Source organism: Tamandua tetradactyla, chromosome 7 (assembly GCF_023851605.1).
Source record: "Tamandua tetradactyla isolate mTamTet1 chromosome 7, mTamTet1.pri, whole genome shotgun sequence".
Lineage (NCBI taxonomy): Eukaryota > Metazoa > Chordata > Mammalia > Pilosa > Myrmecophagidae > Tamandua > Tamandua tetradactyla.
The window spans coordinates 56,295,004-56,317,014 of record NC_135333.1 but is presented as its reverse complement, the minus strand read 5'-3'; the positions used below and the strand labels follow the sequence as shown (position 1 = coordinate 56,317,014).

Genomic DNA, 22,011 nt, shown 5'->3' with positions numbered 1-22,011 from the left:
TATTACTGACTTTTAAGTTAAAAAAAAATTCAAAACAGATTTTACTTGTTTAAATTACAATAGTCACTAGCAATTCAACATTACAGGGATGGAACCACAGGTAAAAGACCACATACATTAACTATTGTCTTGAAATTGGAGAATAATCCCAACAGATGACCTCATTCCTTCACACAATTCTTCTCTTATGAACCCTCTGCTCTGAGCACTCTATGGCAAAATGCACAGGTTACATTCTCATCTGCTAAATCTAAGGGCAAAGAATGAAACAGAGTAGGAGTGGCTGGTTCCAGGGCAATTACTTGGAAGCAGCCTGCAGAGATACCATGAGTCAAGTGAGGCAGTTTCAGAGGACAAGGCAAAGTGGAAAATAACAAGTAGGTAGCAGGATAAGATCACCAATGGCCCCACTATGGCCAAATTCAATGGTCAGCTCTCAACCTTATAATTACTTAACCCTATCAATGGCATTTGGCATGTCTAACCATTACTTCCTTCTTGAAACACATTCCTCACTAGGCTTCTGAGTCACCACGTTCTCCTGGGCACTTTCTATTTCACCAGCCATCATGGCTCAGCTTCCTTTACTGTTCCTTCTCATGAGTTCAACTTCAGAATATTAGTGTTCAAGGACCCAGTCCTACGATTGTTCAGAACCTACACTCATTCCCTGATTACATCCAGTTTCATGGCCTCAAAGATCATCTACATGTTGGCAACATCCAATTATAATTCCAGCCAGGACTGCTCCTCTGAACCCCAGGCTCAAACAGACAATTGCAACCTTGACATTTTCACCAACATCTCAATTTAACATGTCCAAAAGCAAACAGCATGGCCTTCCTACAGGATTTCTCAACTCTGTAAAAAAAAGTCTGCCTTCCAGTTGCTCAGACCAAAAACTCCAGGATACTCTCATATTCATTCCTCCACCCTACCCTCTCTCTCTCTCACATACACACATACCCACACACACTGACTTCATATCTGATACAAAAGCAAATCCTATCAACTCTACCTTGAAAATGCATCACTACCTTGAAAATGCATCCAGAATCCAATCACTTCCTACCAAATCCACAACTATCCCTCTGGTCCAAGCCCGGACCAGTATTCCTTGCTTGGACCATTGCTACAGTCTTCTAATAAATTGTATCACTCCAGTCTATTCTCATGGAGCTGCCAATCATGATCCATTAAAACGTGCTTACTGAGATACTCTGCTGTTCAAAACCCTCTGATGGATCACCATTTACACAGAGTCCTCACCCAGGACACGGAGTCCTGTGCACCTCTCTACTGCTCTGCAAACACTTACTCTACCTACTCTCTTCTCACCTCCGCATTGCTCCTATAATGCACCAAGCACATGCCTGCCTCAGGGCATTTGTACTTACTGTCCCTCTCCCCAGAACACTCTTTCCCCTGATATCTTCAAGACTTAGTCTGTCACTTCATTCAGGCCTTTGCTCAAATGTCACTTTATTCGGAAGGCCTTCCATCTCTCTCCCCATATAAAACAAGTAATTGCACCCAACCCATCTCTGTCATTCCCTATCCCATTTGTCTGCCTTATCTTTCTCCATGGCACTCATTGCCAGCTGACAAACTACATATATACATGTTTATCATCTATTTTCCCTCCCTTCTGTCAGAACTTTAGCCCCTGAGAACAGAACTGCAACATCTGAACAACCTAGAAGATGGCAGGTGCTCAATAAATACTTTCTGAATGAATAAAAACTTCATCTTAAAGCCTCATCTTTAAGTTTATCAAAGGGAACGCGGAATTTAAAATATTTCTCTACACGTTCCCTTTGTGCTCCAATTAGATAGGAACAGGAATTTTAAGTACCTAGGCTACTGGCACTTTAAAAGATGCTCAATAAATATTTACTGAATGATCAGACAAAGTAGATCCGAATACAGTAAAATCCTGAAGAGCAAAACCATAATAAAATATTGCATATAAAGGGACCGAAGAGAAATTGAACCTTTTACTAATATTCACGTATTTGTGAACTATAGTCCTATATGTTCTCATTTCCCACTAGCACACCAATATGCAGAGCAAATGTCATGAAAATTAGTTTAAAAATAATAGCAAAGGAGGTCAGGCCCATTTAAAAACAAGGTTTCCTTTGTGGTAAGACAGAAAAACAAATAGCACTTCAAATGAGATGCATCTTGGTGCCCTTAGAACTGGACCAAATTCAATAAAATGAATCAATTATTTTGAAAAGACTTAAAATGAAGAGTAGACAAGTTGAAGCATGGACTCCTTCTAATGCTTTAGGCACCTTTAATTTAGAAAAATACACACATTCAAAATCATTTCCTGGAAACTCTCCATTATACTCTTAAGGTGCTGAGCTAATATCATTCCAACCCAACAACTCCATTATATTCTCTAAATACTCATTCCACTTCATTTTTGGATAGCACTGGTAGAAGAGTAGATTAAGGCCAACATCTAGGAATTGCTAAAAGATTGGCAAAGCAGTAGCATGCAAGGGAGTTGCAGACAGGCCTGAACAACATGACTTACCAGCCCCCAAAAGTGATGTCTCATTTGGTCTTCTGCACCCTTTAAGTCCAGACACCCTAGCCATGTCCCATACCCCAAACAGCCAGTTGATTTAACTATTCAGAAATACCACCAACCCCAAATCCTGCCCCTGCCCCTCATCTCTTTTTTGAGACTCACAGACCCTTGCTCTCATCTCATTGGACCCCTGTTTGTAATTCTGTAGTCCGATGTCCAACCAGTCTCTTAGACCTTTTGACAACATTCCTGGATGATGCTCTGGCTTCTGATTCTGCTTGCCTGCATCTCACATCACCCCCTTAACACATACTTTAGAAGACCACTCTCAACCCCCACCTACTCCACCCAAGCAGGTGCCCTCTCTTGGAACACACATCATAATCTACTAAAACATCTGCCCAGTTGTTCACCTGTATCCTCCATTCAACAATATGTTCTATGAGTTTCTTCTCAAAGCCTACCACAGTCTCTGGTACACAGCAGATACCCAATAAATGCTTTGTGAAGGAATACATGTATTTAAAGATTTTGTCTTAGTTTGCTAATACTGCCAGAAGGCAGTATATCAGAAATGGGTTTTATTAAGTTACAAGTTTACAGTTCTAAGGTCATAAACATCCAAACTAAGGTACCCAGAGAAAGAAACCTTGACTCTACAAAGGCCAATGGCATCTGGAATACCTCTGTCAACTAGAAAGGCACATGGCTAGCATCTACTTTTCCTCTGGCTTCCTAGGGGCATTTTCTTTCTGCATCTCCAAAAGTTTTTGTCCAAATCAGCTCTGAGCTTTTTCCAAAATGGTTTCCTTTTAAAGGACTCCAGTAAGTGGATTAAGACCCACCGTGAATGGGCACAGACACATCTCCACAGAAACCTCCTAAACAAAAGGTCTCACTTACAATTGAGTGGGTCACATCTCTATGGAAACAACTTAATCAAAAAGATCCCACCCAAACAACAGGATTAGGATTGAAAGAACATGGCTTCTGTGGGGTACACAACAGTCTCAAACCAGCGCATATGTCTTACACTTGGTGTAACAGAGTACTAAATTAGTGCTTAGAACAGTTTCTAGACCTCTCTCTGCCATTAGCTATAAACTTCAAGAAAGTTAGTTTTATTCTCTAAAATTTAACATGATAAAATTAGGAGCTGATAAACACACTCTAATAGTTAGAGTTCTCCAGGGAAACAAAAACAGCAAGTTTATTATAGGAACTGTAGGGATGGGCAAGTCCGAATTCTGTGTGGCAGGTTGCAAACTGGGAACTCCAATGAAGGTTTCAATGAAAACTTCTCCTGGAGAAACCAACTGGCTGAAGTTGAAATGGAAATTCTTCTTGGATGAGACTTCTCCCTTTACTGAAAGCAATCTCCTTTGTTGATGGTAGATGCAATCAGCCACAGATGCAATCAATTCACTGATGATTTAAGACCAGGAAATACTCTCCTAGTCTCAATCAGCCCAATGCTTGCTTGACCAAACAACTGGACAAAATAACCTAGTCAGACTGACACCTGAACTTAACCATCACGCACACTTATTCATCCATCCACCCAAAACACACACGTTGGATGTTTCCCTGTGTCACACAAAAGCACAGATATTTGGAGGAGAATGAAAGAAGGTTAAGACATAGCCCCTACTTCTAAGGAGTTCAATTTAGGAGGACAGGTACGTAAAAAAGTAATGCAGAGGGGGAAGGAGTGAGACCCAAGTATTAGAGAAGCCCTGAGGACAAATACAAGGATGACTTCCCATGGAAGATAATTTGAGAATGATGTCTTAAAGGAAGAGCCATTCATTCTATGAAATATTGGGGAAGGGACAAAGCAGGCTTAGGAATGGCATGTGCAAATCAACATCAGTTATTCACTGATATTCTAAGAAGCTCAGTCAAACGAGAGATACAAGAGTAAGGGGTAATTGGTCAAGGGGTGATTCCAGTCACTCAATTGAGAAATGAAGAGGGTGTGAACTCATGCAAGTCAGGAAGAAAACTAGGGGAGGGAGGCAGCCCAGAAGTCACCGCACAAAGGTCCAGGTCAGGAGAGGTCAGGTCAGCATGATGGGATGGATGCCACGTGGCAGCCAAGGCCGGAGCTGTGTCCACTAATCTAATCTGAGAGACCTCAGTTCCAAGTTTCACTGGGGCAGCGGGGACATGGCCTGTTTACAGATAAAGTTACAGAACTCAGGCTCTAAGAATCAACATTTCCTGGACACAACAAACAGGAGATTATATTGAGAGAGGAGGGGCTAGAGTTTCTAAAATTGTACCATTTAATTTACTTAAGACATGGAAATTGGTATTCACCCAAATTCTACTAGCGTCTCAGTCATGCCTCCACCTCTCCCATCTGAGATTTTCCCCACTCTGGCCCTAGCCCCCACCTTACTCCTAATCTTACTCCAAATCTGCTGCCTTGAACTTTTGTTTTGTTTTTTTCAATTGGGTCAAGAGGAATTCAAAAGTCAATTTTTGCATGTGGAAAAGGACCTCTACTAGCTACAAGGAATCAGAAGGGAGAAGGGAAAGCAACAGAAAAGTCTCAGCCTCAGGTAGGCAACTCCAAGTCAGAAAATACACAATTGACTCAAAAACAACACAAACCCAAACCAAACATCTGGCTAGGTCATTTCAAAACCTACCTTTTTAACTTGCTTCAATTTTCTTACTGTCAGGAAGGGTCTTTTTAATTCTAATCTAAATCGTCTTGCCTGTAGCTTCGGTCTACTGCCTTCTATTCCAGAGTGCCTGTACGGCCTTCATACAGTTACTTAACTGCTAATAAGACAGTAGGCACTCTCTCCCTTCTACTCCTGTCATTGAAACATTTCCGTAATAAACTCGGTTTTCATAGTCTGAAGTCATCGTCAGAATTTTAATGAATATCAGTCCAGTCATAGTATTCATTTCCGTAGGAATGTCGTGGGGATGAGTTAGCAGTAATAAGTTAACCTTAGACAGAACTAAGGTTTCTCCATAGGCACAGTAGCTGAGTAGGACCTGGCAGTTTCAAAGCCGGGCCTGACACTGACTCTCTGAAGACCCTGAATTCAAATGACCATGCCATAAACGGAAATACCTAAGCAATTAACCGGCTTGGTTTTTAGTGTTATGAGAAAGAAAGTCTAATAAAAGTGATTGATGAAAAGGAACTTTCCAAAGTGCTCGAAACATGATTTGAAAACATAAATCAGGTAGAAAATGATTCAGAAAGAACAAAAATTATGGCAGACCTTTCCGTCCCCAGTGAAGGAATAAGTGAGGGGTCCCAGGGCCAAAAGCAATAGAGCTGCATTTGGTTTCTGGGCACCAGCAGGAGTGAAAGGAGGTATATTTGAATGTGCTCTCTGACCCTCTGGCCCTCTCTCCCAACCTCTCTCTCATGATCCTCAGTAACTGAACAGGAGATTCTAAATAAGTCAAGTCCCTGAGGTTTTGGCCTCTGTGATTCTTAAAACCAACCAACCAACAACCAACAACCAAAAATGCTTTGTTACACTACGGTACAAACATGAAATATTTCTATAAAAATTTTGCAACAGGGTCAGAATATGGAAAAGATTATGCCACCCCTGTGGCTATCAGTAACTCATTTTGAGTGCTGACTATAAATTCTGCTTGCTTTATGACATAAACAGAATTCACTTGGATTGCTGCCAGTGGCAGTTCTTGAAAAAGTCAGCTGTAAACAAAGCCTGGACAAATTCCCTGAATTTTCTTCTATCAATTACATGAGATCAAATTATGTTTGTGAAACTGAAGCTTTACTAGTAACAATTATTTTTAAGCCATGAAATGTAACGGGTATTTACTTATGGTTTTCTTCCTGTTAACACTAAGATCATACTAGATGAGATTTATAGTGGTGTAACAAAACAAAAACTATTATGTCAGCCTTAGAATTAGAAGCAGTCATTCATCAACTCACGTGGGGCAAGCAAGTCATATCAAATGAGTAGAGAGGAATGAATTTTCTACTCATTTTGCAGCCATTATTCCTTTCACAGGGAGTAGGTGGGGGAAGATGGGGTAAATGTGAGAAAAAAAGGGGGGCAAGCCATTTAGTATGATAAATATAGGATCTCAGACATTAATGCTCACAACAACCTAGAATTCACTTGTCCAATAATCACAAGCCATTGGCAATTTTCTCATCTTATTTACAGTATTTAAATATTCCTAACATTATAATTTACTGAGATTCAAAACCAGGCCCAGATAGTATTAATCTGGAAATATGTTTCTTTTAATAATTATTCCCAGTCAAATTCTTATTTTATAGATTATTTCTGCTTGCATAAAAAGGAGGGAAAATCAGAAATGTTTTAGTGCTACCTTAAGGTGGTTTTATAAGCAGTTTTATAAAGAGAGCACCAGAGAAAAGTGAGACAAGAACCTGCTTTCTGTGACAGAAGAAAGAATATGTTTCACGGGAATGGAGAAAATTAAAATTATGACTTCCTTCATGCAGCTCAGTTTTCTGCCCTGGAGGTGCCTGAGGACCCTGCTTGGCCCAGAGGGGCTGGGAGAATAGGGGGTGTACCATAATTGGCAATGTATTCTTCACATAGATGAGTTGGGGGGCCACAGATCTGGCTCTCCTACTGTGGAGGGAGCCATGGAGAGAAAGAGCCCAAACAAATCACACATGAACACAATTGCTTTCTTACTGTGGTGAGAGGAAGTCCCCAACCCACAAACTGCCTCTATTCCAAGGGCCACTCGTACCAGTCTCACAAGCCCCTCCCACATTTGCTGACAGCAAAGCTAACTGCAAAGAAGGGTTTGCCAGGTCAACCCATAAGAGCCCACTTACACAAAACATCTGAATATTATTTCAGCTCTACCTAAATATGATTTAAATACCATCCACCATAAAGAACATTTCCAAATCTAAATCTTCATGTTAAAATTCAGTTCGGGACAGGAGAAGGAAATCTCTCAAATGTATAGAGAAGGGAGACAGACATTCTAGGTTAACAAAGTATTGCTAAATTGTCATTTATAAATAAGGTATTTCTCAATATGGGCCAAAGGGAAGGCAGCTCTCCAAGTCAGTTACCTCCTGATTAGCTGAAAAGGGGAACTCGGGCAGTTGCACACTTGGGAGGTAGGGCTGCAGGAATGGATGGGAGAAGGATGGATAGAGTATATGCCTTCCTTTGCCTTTCTGTGGGTGAAAGTAGGAATGACAGGTCTCCTCCTGACTCAGTGTCCCACTCTTTGTAAAAAAAAAAAAAATCTGTGCATTTGCTTACCAGCAAGGGGTTGAACTTGAAGTTCTTTTAACAAGGAAAACTCAGGTAGAACCGGGCAGGGAGGATTGCAAAAACCACTTGTGTTACCAACTGCAGGTACTGAATCTCAAGAATACAGCTTCAAGAAGCAATCTAAAATTGGAGAGGCAATATCACCTGTAATCCTCTCCTTGCAACAAGAAATGTTTTCAGCCTGATTATTAAATAATACTCTATCAATTAACCCAGCTAATGGCATGGAAGCCAATATGCTATGTTCAGTAAATTTCATTTAGGTACATTTATGCCAGCTACTTCCCTACTCAGAAACCAGCTCAACAGTTCCTCCATGCCCAAGTGGATTCATTCCTTCCTGTCGTCTAAGGGCCTGTGGGCCTCCTCTGTATCATACACTCCAGTGGGAAACAGAAATGATGTTTCACTTCTACCCACTGCCTCCAGCACCCAGCATACTGCCTCTCCTTAGATGGGGTTCAGTAAGGGTTTAATAGGTAACTGTTCACTGCAAGATCTGCTAGTATTTTAAGTGTTACATACAAAAAGCAAACTAGCCCCTGCTCTCAGCCATAAAGGGACATCATCCGAACAAAAGCGAAATTAACATAAGAAAAACCAAATGTGTTAAGTGACAGATTTGGGCAGTCCTATGAAGACTGCAAAGTTGACTTATCAAAGGTTATCCCTTTAGGATACTCAAATTGAGTATCTCCAGGATGCAGGAGAGAGAGGTGATGGGATAAAGTGGGATGGAACTGGGTTATATTCCCAGGTCTGTTGATACCTAGCTTTCTATCCCTGGTCAAATCCCTGAATTTCCCCAGGTCCCAGTTTCCTCTAAGCAGCAGTGACTTGCGGAAACTAAGAGGAACAATCTCTAAAGATTTTGTTGCAATTATTGAAACACATAATTGTAGGTGGAGTTTGAAAGCAGTGAGCCTTCAGTAGCATGTAAGTACAGCCATTCCACCTACTTAACTAAACAATAAGTGTTTCAGATCAACTTAAAATTGATTCATTTTCCAAATGACTTAGAAAGACAGCCAATGTAAAACTGATCAAGAAGATCACCGGAATTTTTATCAAAATATACCTTAATGTTATGAAGATTCAAATTACGGTCAAGGGCAGGGGGAGGATTCAAAAAGAAGCCACTAAAAAATACATGAGTCAATACCAACTTAGCAGAGTAAGTCTAAAGTCAGAGACGTCGTTGAGCAGGGGCCAGAAAATTACACCCACATATCAAACGTGTCCCCAGCACCCGCGTTTGTCTGACCTGCAAACCAAGAATGGATCCTGCATTTTCAAATGGTTGGGGGGGGGGAGGGGAATCACTTTTTTGTGACACATGAAAATTATATGAAATTCAAATTTCAGTGCCCCAAAATAAAGTCTTATTGGAACACTGACTGCCACGCATATCTGTTTATCTGTTTACATATCATCTGGGCTATTTTCAAATTACACACTAATTTAAGTAGTTGATTGACACACAGACCTTAGGGCCCACAAAGTCTAAAATATTTACTATCTGGCCTTTTACAGAAAAATTCACTCATTCCTGCCAGAGCCCCAGAAGAAGTAGGCATTAGAGGGATGGGAAAGGGAGGGTCAGAAAACGCTTATGATTCATTAAATTGAGTAATACCTTTAAAATAAGTATTATTATAAGTAATAACAACCCTCTATTAATGTATGCCAATAATAACAACTAACAGAAAGAGAAAAAGGGAAAAAATCAGAAAGTGTGAAGAAAACAAACAAACAAAAAAGGACAAAATGACAAATGACTAGAAGGAAAAGTGAAACCACTTGATTGTTTCAGGACATCTCCTGCACTGCTCTCAGCTGCTCTATCATCCTTTAAGTGTGCTGTTGCACTGGTGAAAGTTAAAAGCACATCTGTCATTTTCCTTGGGAATGGGGGTCAGGGGTAGAAATGGAAATCACCAGTCCTACTTCCTCATCCTAAAGCACCCCTTTTAGTAACAAGTAGTGAACACAGCATGCTCTAGGGCAAAATTCACAATTTATATTAAAAATATTCCTGCTATACTCAGTTTTTACTTCATTACACATCTATGTTTGGTTTAACATAAAATAATGCTTTAGATTATTTACAACTCTTTAATGCTGAGGCTCCAGGAAGATGTACAACATCTGAGGCAGAGTACTGCACACCAGTGCCATCCAGTTTTGTCCAAACTGAGAACTCAAGCACTGCTAATAGTTGGCTGCTCTCCGTAAACATTTATTCACATATTAGAAAAATAGTCACAAGTTTATATTTACAACAATAGACAACTGACCCTCCAACTGAAAAGAGTTAAAAGTGCCTTAAAAATAAAAGCATAGTATTGGGAGGTACATTTGTTACTGTTGATGAAAGGATATTAAAATATTACTGTTAACTATAGTCCATAGTTTACAATGGGTGCATTTTTTCCCATATGCTACTCCATGATTAACACCTTGTAATCGTGATGCATAATGACTGGGGGGAGGGAATAAGGGGATGGGAAGTTTTAGGTTTTTGTGGGGAGAGTAATGAAAATACTCTAAAATTGATTGTGGTGATGAATGCACAACTGTGCGGTGATACACTGGGTCGCTGATGTATACTTTGGATGGTATATACGGCGTGTGAATATTTCTCAATAAAACTTCTCAAGAAAAAAATAAAATAAATAGCTCATGTATTCAAGAGCTGGCAAAAACTAAAGAACACTCAAAACCACCCAAAGCAAGTGGAAGCAAGAACCCAGACGGAGCGGGGTAAGCTTAGCCCTGAAGCCACGTCTCCTCTGAGGGCGTCTGCGGAACCCACTTTGCTTTTCACGGTATCCTGCTGCCCAGGGAAAAAGAGAGGAAGATGAAGACCCACGGGAAGAGCAGAGTCTAACAGAAGAACCCCCCCAGCCCCCACCCCCGCCCATAAAGCTGAGACCCTTTGAGCTCTTCCCTCACTGTAAGGGAAAACCAGAACAACCATCTCACCCCACGGAAGGGGGAGAAAACCCTTCTCAAAAACTGAGCCCTGAGTTTTGGGGTTGAGTGAGAAACATGCCCTGAGAATTCTTAATAACCACAAGCCAGCCCACATTACCCAATAGTCCCGAAAAAGAAGAAGCAAAAACCCAAACACTTCAAGTGGCAAACGTACTTCAAGTGGCGCTGGGTGGCCTGCCCACAGATACCTGACAAAAGCAAGCACAAATCTTCTTTGAAAGAACCCAGGATTTGGAGAAACCCCACACAGAATGTTCTCAAAGTGTATGAGCTCATTATTAATAATCACCAAATAATAACAATAATGACCACTGCTGTTATTTTTACTATTATGACCAGAAGTGACAGATATTAGGAACCAGTCACCATTCAAAGTGTATCACTCATATCAACCTGGGTACTCATCACAAATTTCTGTAAAGACAGTGCAATTATTGCTTCTATTTGACCAACAGGGAAAGAGATAAAACACACAAGAACTATAAGCAAAAGCAAGAATGAACAGCCTGAAAATTCCAATCCCAAAAGATTTCAGATATCAGTATTGTTAAATATACTTAACCTGTTTAAAGTGATAAAAGAATGAATTTAGACTGAGTAAGGAAAACAGCAACCACAACCAAGAAAAAAAAAATCCATAACAAAATGAAACTTCTATAAAGAGAAAATAAATGATTTCATTTAAAATACATATGGCCATGGTCAAGAGCAGAATGGACAGTAACTAGCAAAGCGCATGCTCTAGAAGATGGATCCAAAGCAACTATGCAGAATACAGCACATAAACCAAGAGATAAAAGTATGGAAGAAAAATCAAAAAAGATAGAGGATAAGCCCTATTAGTCTATCTGGAATTCTAGAAAGAGAAGAAAAAGTGAGAATAGGGAAGTGGTAATATCTGAAAACATAATGATTAAGAATTTTTCAGATCTGGTAATAGACAATAATCAACAAGTTCAACAAACCCAATAAAAGCCAAACAGAATAAAAGAAAAGAAATCTACATGTAGAAACATTATAATGAAACTCCAGAACATCAAAGACAAAACTCTTATAAAGAACCAGAGGGAAGAAACAGATTATCTTTCAAAGGAAAGCCAACTAGATAACTGATTTCTCAGCAAAAATTAAAAGCAAAGACAGAACTATGTAGTCAGTGTGCTGGTAGAAAATATCTGTGCATTCAGCATTATATATACAGCAAAAAAAAATTATTTTCAGCAGTCTGAGATAAATGGAAACATTCTGAGGCAAACACAAATGAGCTAGGGAACAACACCCCCAAATATGGGAAATTCTGAAGGATATATACTTCATACAAGAAAATGATCCAGAAGGGATATCAAAGAAGAAGGAATTATGAAAAAGTAAAGTGGTAAAATATAGGAGCAAATATAAATGAACACTGCCTGTATAAAATAATTACCCCAGAAATTTGAAAATATTAGAAGTGCATAATTATGAATATACCTCATGTTAAAATTTAAGAAATGAACAAGAAATTTGTAACCTGAAACGATGAGTTAGAAAAGAAAACTGATTATCTAGGATAGAAATTACAGCTTAGAAATTAGAAAAAGCAAAACAGAAAACACTACTAAAAGGCGGCGGGGGGTGGGTGGGGAGGGTGTGCCTGCAGGGCATATAAAAGGAGTCACAGATCCAAAAATTGTTCTTAGATTAATAAAACTGGCAAACCTTTGTGAAGGCCGATTTAAAAAAAAAAGTGCAGAAACAGTATCAGACATCAAAAAGTTTGCATCTTTGCAAAGATGATGACCAAATAAAGTAGTAAAAGAATATGAGCGGGCGGGCCACGGTGGCTCAGCAGGCAAGAACGCTTGCCTGCCATGCCAGAGAACCCGGGTTCGATTCCCGGTGCCTGCCCATGAAAAAAAAAACAAAACAGAAGAAGAATATGAGCACATGGTTCAGGAACTGAACCCAGGTCTCCCACCTGGAAGGAAAGCATTCTCCCACTGAAGCACCCGTGCACCTGAATATGAGCAACTTTTAACAATATATTTTAAATGTAGTGAAACAGATAAATCCCCAAACATATATAAAGGCAAGAAACTGACACAAAAGGAGAAATAGAAAGCTAGAATAGTTCTATTATCGCTAAAGAAACTCAGTACCTGAAAAATCTTACCCCAAGAAAGGTATCAGGCAATCTCTATCAAGGAGTTAGGCGATAAATCATGACTGTACTACACAAACAAATTCAGAGAATGGAAACAGTGAGCCTCCTCATATCAGTTATGGGGCCAGCATAACCTCCATGCTAAAGCCAGATGGAATCCAACTAAGGGAAATCGCAAGAACAAGATGCAAAATAAATTCACAAACTAAATCCAGTTTTACATTGACCCCACCATAATTTCAAATGGAACTCATGCCAGGAATGGGAGATTGATTTAATATCAGAAAATAAATTAATATAATTTGTCACATTAACAGACGACCATATCAACAGATGCAGAAAAACGGTTTGATAGAATTCAAGACCCTTTTATGATAAAAATCCTTCAGTAAACTACGTGTAAAAGGGAACTTTCTTAATTTGATAAAGAACTTTCTCTTTAATGTCAGAAGGAAAACAAAGATGTTTTCTATCATGGCCTATTTTCAACAATTTACTGAGTCTTCAGCCAGCACAGATTAAATACGTTTTAAGAAAAAAAAAGGAAAGAAACAAAACATTCATTATTCTCAGAAAATTTTATATCTAAGCAGACTACCATAAGAACGTGTAAAAAAATCATCAGAATTAATGAAATTTATAAAAAATTTAGATGTAAAATCAATATATAAAAATCTGGTTAATGGCTATATACCAACAATCAACAATCAGAAAAAATATGAATTTAAAAAAAAAACAATTTACATTTGCTTCAAAGCACCAAAGAAAAAAATCTCGAAACACGTCAAAGATCTCTATGCAGAAAACTATAGATGATCTAGAAAGATATTTAAAAGTCCTAACGGAAGTATATACTATGTTCATGGATCAGAGGACTTAGTATTATAAAGGTCTAAATTTCCCTCAAAATGATTCACATATTCAATGCCATGACAATCCAAACCGAAATAATACTCTGGTTTTATAGAGCTTCATGAGCTGATTCTAAAAACAGCCAAAACAACGGTGAAGAGCACCAAATTAGGAGACTCACAATGCAGACAGCAGAAGCAGTAATACTCAAATAACTGTACAAGTGCGGTAAGGGTAAAGTGTGGTAAGAGACAAGCCAATGAAATGGAAGGAGGTTACACAAACAGAGAAACCTGATTAATAATAGGAGTTAGCACCAGACATCGGTGGAGAAAGAACAGACTGTTCAATAAAAATGATGCCGGTACAAATGCTTACCCATATGGAGGAAGACGAGATTAGACTTCCACCACATGCTCTACACAAAAATTAATTCCAGCTGAATTGAAGACTTAAATGTGAAAGGCAAAACTACAAAGCTGCCAGAAAATAATAATGGAGAACACATTCATGCCCTCGGTGAGGGGGAGAAAATGATTTCTTCCTAGAGACACAGAAAACAGAAAGGAAAAGCTTGATCAATGCAGCACGGTAAAATTAAGAATTTCTGTTCATCGAAAAGCCATTAAAAAGAGAGCAGACCTACAAGCCTCAAACTGTAAGGCAGAATAGGAGTTCCTGCCTTAACATCATGGTACCATCACGTTTTTTTCCTGAAAAAGCTTCCTGTTTCGGAGTCGTGCACCAAAAATTGCAGGGCTAGTGAAAACTGAAGTTTGGGCGAAATTATATCAAAACTGTGCAACTTCGTAACAGAATAATAATAATCCTGACAATAACATTAGTACTTAGAGAAAAAAAAAACACCTTGAATAAATATATAAAATTACAGTAAATATAGAACTTCTCCCTAGGGGGGTAAAGAGGGTGGGGGTAAATTGATGGAGAGGGACATAAGGGAGGGTTGAGTTTGCTAAATTAATGAAGAGAAGGACAAGCATTCCCAGACCAAGGGGAACTGAAAGGGAAGCACTTCCGGGCGGAAAATGCCACCTAACTTTACCAACAGGAAGAAGGTCAGGAGAAGGGGCCGGGTACAGTCCCGTCTTCCCTGCAGCTTAGTCAGTGGACCTGTGCCAATGTTCTCTGCAATCAGCCAGACATTAACGTGCTGGGGGAACAGCAAACAAACCAGACGAACTCTGACACTGTACTGACATCATCCCCCTGCTTGCTGTTCCCATGTGAAGCCCTTACATGTTTACACATTAAAGAAGCCTGCTTTGTAATATAACAAACCGCATCTGCAACATATAACAAAGGATGAATAAAGAATGCCTACAAATCAGTAGGAAAAAAGGAAAAAATTAAATGGAAGAATGAGCAAAGGACTTAACCACTTCATAGAAAAAGGCATCCAAAATGGCTTTTAAAAAACATGTGAAAAGGTCCTCAAGCCCACTAGTCATCAGGGAAACTCAAATTAAAGCCACACTCATACACTGGAGTTCTCTGATGGGCTTTGTATCATTTTTGCAACTGTCCCGTATGTTTGAAATGATTTCAAAACAAAAAGTTAAACACACATCAGAGAGAGCCATCCTTTCACATCCACCTGCCTGGCCAAAACTGAAATCTGTCGAGGGCAAGTATTGCAGACGATACAGAGCACCCAGAACACTTGCATACTGGTGAAAACACTCTGATAAACAACAGGCACTAGCAAGTGAAGTTGAAAGCACAGACATTAACTCTTAGGAATCCCACACCTGGACACATATCCTGGAACAATCTTACTCATTAGTAGCAGCCAAGGGTTCATGTGAGCTCTGTCATTGCAAAAAGTAGCAGCTTCATACAATTTATTAGATTTACATCATGGAATATTATTGCCCAGTACAACTGAATAAATCACAGCTGCATCCATCAATACAGATAAATCATCTGTGACTATCAAGTTGGTTTAAAAAAAAAAAGGAGGTTCAGAAGAACCAGTTCTGTATTATTCCATTAAAGTTCAAAAGCATGCAACACTAAAGAATATATCATTTGGGGATGTGAAAATAAGCAGTACCAGTTAAAGAAAAGACAAAGAACCCATGTTTTAAAAAAAGCAAAATTTAAGAGAATGGTTACTTCAGAAGTGGGAAAGAAGGGAAAGGGAAGTGGGAGAGAGACACATGGAAATGGTAATTTTTTTTTTTAAACTCAGTTTTCTCACTGACCTTAACACATTTTATAAGTATTCTCTGGAGTGATATTTAATAGTATCAGTTTAAAAAAAAAAAAAGAAAAGAACAAAGAAAACTTTAAAAATGCATTCACTGAACACAAATACATATATAATGGGACCCTACAAAAATATATAAGAAAAGGTTCTTTCCATCAAGGAGTTCACAGTCCCTAAAATGAAAGTACATAAATATGCAATGCCTTAAAAGCATTTATTTCAATGTATATATAAAGTGTTACAGAACCCTAGAGACAGAGTATCAATTACTGGTAACCTCCCAAATTGCAGATCAGAGTTAATATTACTGATCAGCAGCTAAATCATACTGTTTCCTCCTCTATCAATTCTGAGTCTGGTATGCAAAATAACAAATAATAACTGCAAACTTAGTAATTATACATTTTACTTCAGGAAAAAAACCATCAAATCAACATCGATGACACTCTTCAAAGAAAAATAAGACTTTTGCTAAGGATTCAAAAGAAGGAAATGTACACTGTCCATTTCAAACTTTGAAAGGATTTCATAAATATCTGTTGGCCAATACTTATTAACATATTACCAATCTGGGCCTGCTCTGTAGAGAGATGATCTCATCAGCTGCACATAACAATTCCGCAATAAACTTCAGCTCACCAGGAAGTCAACAGATCTGGCTAGAAACAGCAATCTGCTAGAATGCCCCACCACCGTACAACCCGCGAGGGGCTGCTCAACCTCCCCAGGACAGCGCCCCTCCTCCTGCTGGGCACCCACACTCCCAGCTCTTCTGCATCCCGGCTAGTCACATGACTAGCTCTGGCCAATGAGAGGTGCACCTCAATGCTGCACGTCCCCTCCAAGCTCTCTCCTCCTATTTACCAGCTGAAGTCAGAGGAGGACACGGCTCTCAGAATCACATGCAGGAAGCTGGGGTGGGACAACAGAGCCTGTCCACCAACCTGCATTGGACTGCAATGTGGGCAAGAAAATTACATTTAATAGTGTTAAGCCACTGAGACTTCAGGTTTATCTGTTATAGAAGTTGCATTATTACTAGCGTAATAATACACTTTTATAAAGTTATATATATCCTCACCTTATTCTAATGTTAGAACAATGATTTGTTAAACGTTCTCTGGCCCCTTCCATTCATGCAGATCACTTCTGCCAAGGGGAGAGGGCTTGGGACAATGAAGAACCCCAAACGATTCAGCCAGAAAAATTAATAAAGACCCAGAGGTCTCAATATGTCATTAGTAAGAGCAGAGATGGCTACAGGTTAGGATAAGGTTTCTCAATCTCAGGGAGTACTGACATTTTGATCCAGAAAAGTCTTTGTTGGTGGGGGGGAGGGCACTGTCTGGCGCACTATAAAATGTTCAGAAGCAAACCTGGTGTGATGGTTAAGTTCATGGGTCAGATTAGCTAGGTTATGGCATCCAGACCTTTGGTCATGAGCCTGATTGTTCACGTGAGGGAATTCCATGGATTTCAATAATCAGTCAGTTGATGGCAGCTATGGCTGATTAGATCTTCATTCAATGAAGGAAACCTTTAACAGGGAGAGGAGTCTCTCATCCCAGTCAGCTGAAGGCCTTAAAGGGAAAACTGATGACGTCAGCAGTCAGAAAGAATTTCTCTCTACTCCAGATACACAGCTTCTCCTGGGGAGTTCGTTGGCACCTTCATCGAGTTTCCAACTTGCAGCTGCCTTACAGAATTCAGATTTGCCAATCCTCACAGTCACATGAGCCAATTCCTACAATAAATCTCTTAATATTTGCATATATATCTCCAGACATTGCCAAATTGTCCCTAGTTGAAAACCACTAGTTTAGACAGAACATTGGATAAACAGTTTCAAACACATGATACTTATTTAATGGTGTGATTGCTGGTCTACCCAAATAGCACAAGTTCATCTGAGCCACAGAAATCCCGGTCCAATAAGTATGCATCATCCTAGTTCAGCCCAGAGAAGAAATGGTTAAGATGAGACGAGATGCAAAAACTGATCCAAACACCATGAGACTTGAGCACTCAACTTCACGAGATGAAAATTTCAAAACCAACAACATCCTGTGGCCACAGTTAAAACAGCACTTCGTTCTGTAACACTTCTCCCCTCTCTGATCTGAAAGGAAAGCATCACTATTCTAACTCCCTAAGCAACCAAAGGATTGCAGAGTTACAAAGGGCAATTTATTAACATATTATTTTATATGCTAAACATTTTATTAATGTAGACAACTCTCAATCCATTCTAATGAAGAGAAATGGTGCTACAAAGGATGACGAGTAGATAACTCAGGTGTCACTGGCATTTAACTTTGGCAGAGTCTGTCTGGTTTTTATTTCCCCCTAAATGGATCTCCTTTAGAATTTTCTTTTACAAAGGTCGATAAGTTTCTATGCATTTCCTGGACCACATACTAACACTGGGGAGGAAGGTGCAGGCTTGATGAGAGAAGAATGTCAGCCTGGGTTACACAGTTTTCCCAGATTTAACTCTGTATTTAAAAGATAAAATCCCACTGTACACAGGACAAATATCTTCTTCTTAGTCTATCAAACAAATAAATTAATAAGAATATAACTGCCCTCACTGCATTTAACAAGATCAACATTTAACAAGTTCAACACTTCCAGTAGCTATTTCTTGGTAGTTTATTTTTTATTAAGACATTCCATTGGCTGAGCCCTACAAACGAACAGATTCTACCACTGAAGGCAACTCGTAATTTCTCTACTTGCAATTTCACCTGCTAGGAATGTAAAGTGATTTTTCAAAAGGAACTTGGCTAATAAATCCGTCACATCATCCATAGTCAACCAAGAGTGACTAACCCACCTGGGTTTATCTTGATTGACTCCCCAACTCTACCAGCTGTCACTCAACTACGCAGAGCAATAAAAGATCTCTCTGCAAGCAGCTGTGATTAATCACCACCCTTCAGTTAAAGTCAATGTCCTACTCACGTCATGTTGACAAAAAGAAAAATCTGGTAATAGGAAATGGCTTTGCTTTATCTAGGCTGCAGATATATAAATTACAATCAGATTATGTAGATAAAATACATGGACTAAATTTATCTGCCGTAACTGCACTTGTCACAGCAGTCTTTGAATGCCTCTAAAAGGATTTATGGAAGTAATAGAGTTCGCGGACAGTTGAAGAAAATGCTAGTACAACTCTCTAAAAGATCATTTGTAACTCCTTCAAATATTTCTTTTTCACAGTAGCCATTGTTAGCTGAGTTCTCTTCATTTCCCTGGTCCAGATTTATTTTTTTAAAGCCACTTACAAAAACGACTGCCCGTGAGGCATAAGCCATAAATAAGGAAGCTACATTATTTCTTTCAGGTCACTGAAGAAATAACCATAGAAATGGGGCTCCAAGGTCTAAAGGAACGCTGGCCACTTTCCAAAGCATCTGCTCTACCCACGTAGAACTGCACAAGACTTGATGAATCCAGAGATTCCCCACCCACATATTCCTGAAATAGAAAGAACTAGGTAGCATTAAATAATGGGATGAAAAGGAAGGTGGAAGCAAAAGAGTTGAAGTAGAGGGAAAGAAGAATATGAGAACCCAGAGAATTCTGCACTGACACCCTTCAAACTGGATATGGGGCCAGAAAGAACCTCATGTTTAACTGACTCAGAGACCTTTGCTGGAACATACTTCCCTAAATACCCATCAATAATTAGCAAATTAGTAGGCTGGAGCTGCTTTGGTACTTCAGTTCTCAGCATAATGGTCTGTTTGGATTATAGCCAGTAGCTGTCTTCCCGAGAAGGGGTTGTTAGCATATCAAAATGGTATTTAATGAACCTCACGGAGAAGAAAGTCAAGTTTGGGTATTTTCCTTCCAAGGTTCATTATAAAGCCCTGAAACATGGGTATCAATGACCTGCAGGCAGACGAATAATATAAACATTTCAAAAGAAGAGAGGCAGCAGTTAAAAGGTAGAAGCGAAAGCTGGACAGACTTACCTGAATTCTTGGGATGGCCCTTCGTGTAGCTATGTCCAACCGCTGAAATGTGAAGACAGGAAGCACTCTGCCCGCCTTTGGAGAATGGAACTAGATAAAACTGTTCCCAAATATAACCTGAAGCCAATATGCCGGAGAGAGCTGTCCTCAGGTCCGTACACACCTCCTCCCTGCACGGTGTCGTGCCCAGCAGACCTGACCAAGTACCTCTCTATAGGTCTGACGGCAGGCCTTTATGAGTCATTAAGCCAATGAATTTTAAAACCGGTGGGTATGACACAAACACTCAAACAGCAGCACTGTGTAAACCAGAGAAAAAATTAGAGCAAATCTTAGATGCTGAGTAAATAAATTCTGTAACATATCCATACTACACAGCAGCAAGGAGAAGAAATGGGGTACATCTAGTGTCCTAAATGGGAAACACACAAGTCTGGGGTACATCAAGTGTCCTTAACATGGGAAACACATAAGCCACAAAAAAGTGTGTATGGTAAACCCTGCTTTTCTCATTTAAATTTCCAACTTAAAAATATCTTTATGAACAACATCAAGAAAGATGCACATATTTCCATAATTATTTCTACAAAGTGACTCTCAAGGTAAAGAAGGACTTTCACTTTTGAGATAGATATATCTGTCCCCTGTTTTCATTTTCGCTGCTTTTGCCATTTTTAAAAAATAATGAAAAAATATAGTTGAACCCCACTGCAAATCATTACGTAGATTCAAATATACCTATTTTGGAAAATTTTGTTACATTTAGTAACAGCCTAATGCAATATCACTCTCTATCCATTAGGTTTTCGAAACTGTTTTCCAAACACTAGTAGTTATCTTCAACAGAAAAAGAGGGCCAAGTCCTCAAATGAGAGGCAGATAACATAGGCTAATCAAAATACAGCAAAATGTAACACTTTTAGCTCTTTCCACTGGCTCAATTGCGAAACGACTTAATCTGCCTGCATGATTTAGCAGGTGAAGAAAACACCACAAAACATTGCCACCACTAAGTCTCTAGTTGCATGATTGCTCCATTATTGCAAACCCAGAAGGCTGAAACTCTAAACAACTATGCAAACGAAATAAGAGACCCTCTTTCAGAATGAGCAAGCATTAAACCCTTTGATTTCTAAACGAATATAGGATCTCTGAGATTTATATACACAGATAATTCAGTGACAAGATGCAGGATTATTATCCCAGGCTTCCTGTGACTACAAGTCTTTGCAAAGGCAAGGGCATTTTTCATAAGTAATGCATAAAGAGCCAGACCCAATTTACCAGTCAAAAAAAGCACAATGTGATGATACACCCAAAAAATTGTATCGTTATTAGCACTAACCGCCTCTATTCAAGTCCAGATTCCAAGTTACTTAGTTTCTCTGACTCTCTGTTCCTAAACCTGAAAATCAGGAATACCAATACTCCCCACCTCACAGGCTTGTTGTGGGTTTAAGATAAAGCACCTACTACACAGTCTGGGACCTCGATGCTCACGTGCATTAAGTACTTAAATGCAGATAAGGTATACACAAGGAAAACTGAAACTATGGGATGCTAGGATTTCTGAATTCTTGGGAAAATAGAATGCCAAGCTCAGCCTACTTAAGGGTAGAGGAGAACATCCTGAGAACAGATGCTCAGCCTAGACAGGAGCTAAAAATGCATGTCCTCCCTCGTGGTAACTCCAGTATTTATACAGTGTTCTAATTAGTGAATGGGCCCTACTGGGAAATCGCAATGTTTAGAGCTGGGTAGGGTGCTCAGAAGGGCCCAGGACAGGGGGATATGCAGACCAGAAACAGTGGGGCAGAGGCAGCCTGCACTAAGCAGGAAAGACATCACAAAAGCAGCAAGTCCGGCTCTGAATAGAGCAGGTGGGCACATCACAAAACTGAATAACCAGAGGAAGGGGATAGTGGAGGCTGGTCAGCTCAGCAAACCCAAATAAAAGGGAAAAGTGTCTCAGGGAG

General features: G+C 39.5%; 1 protein-coding gene across 10 annotated transcripts in view; it reads right to left on the bottom strand.

The window, feature by feature from the left end:
• The window catches only part of SFMBT2 (Scm like with four mbt domains 2), a 260,454-nt gene that overhangs the window by 151,881 nt on the left and 86,562 nt on the right, over positions 1 to 22,011 (bottom strand). The window contains exon 1 of one of the 10 annotated variants that reach the window (XM_077169474.1): positions 20,036 to 20,246. The exons of the other annotated variants lie outside the window; for them this stretch is intronic. The gene's annotated coding sequence lies outside the window, so the exon portion shown is untranslated. Of the gene's footprint in view, positions 1 to 20,035; positions 20,247 to 22,011 lie in introns of those variants that run through there. 10 annotated transcript variants of the gene reach the window in all.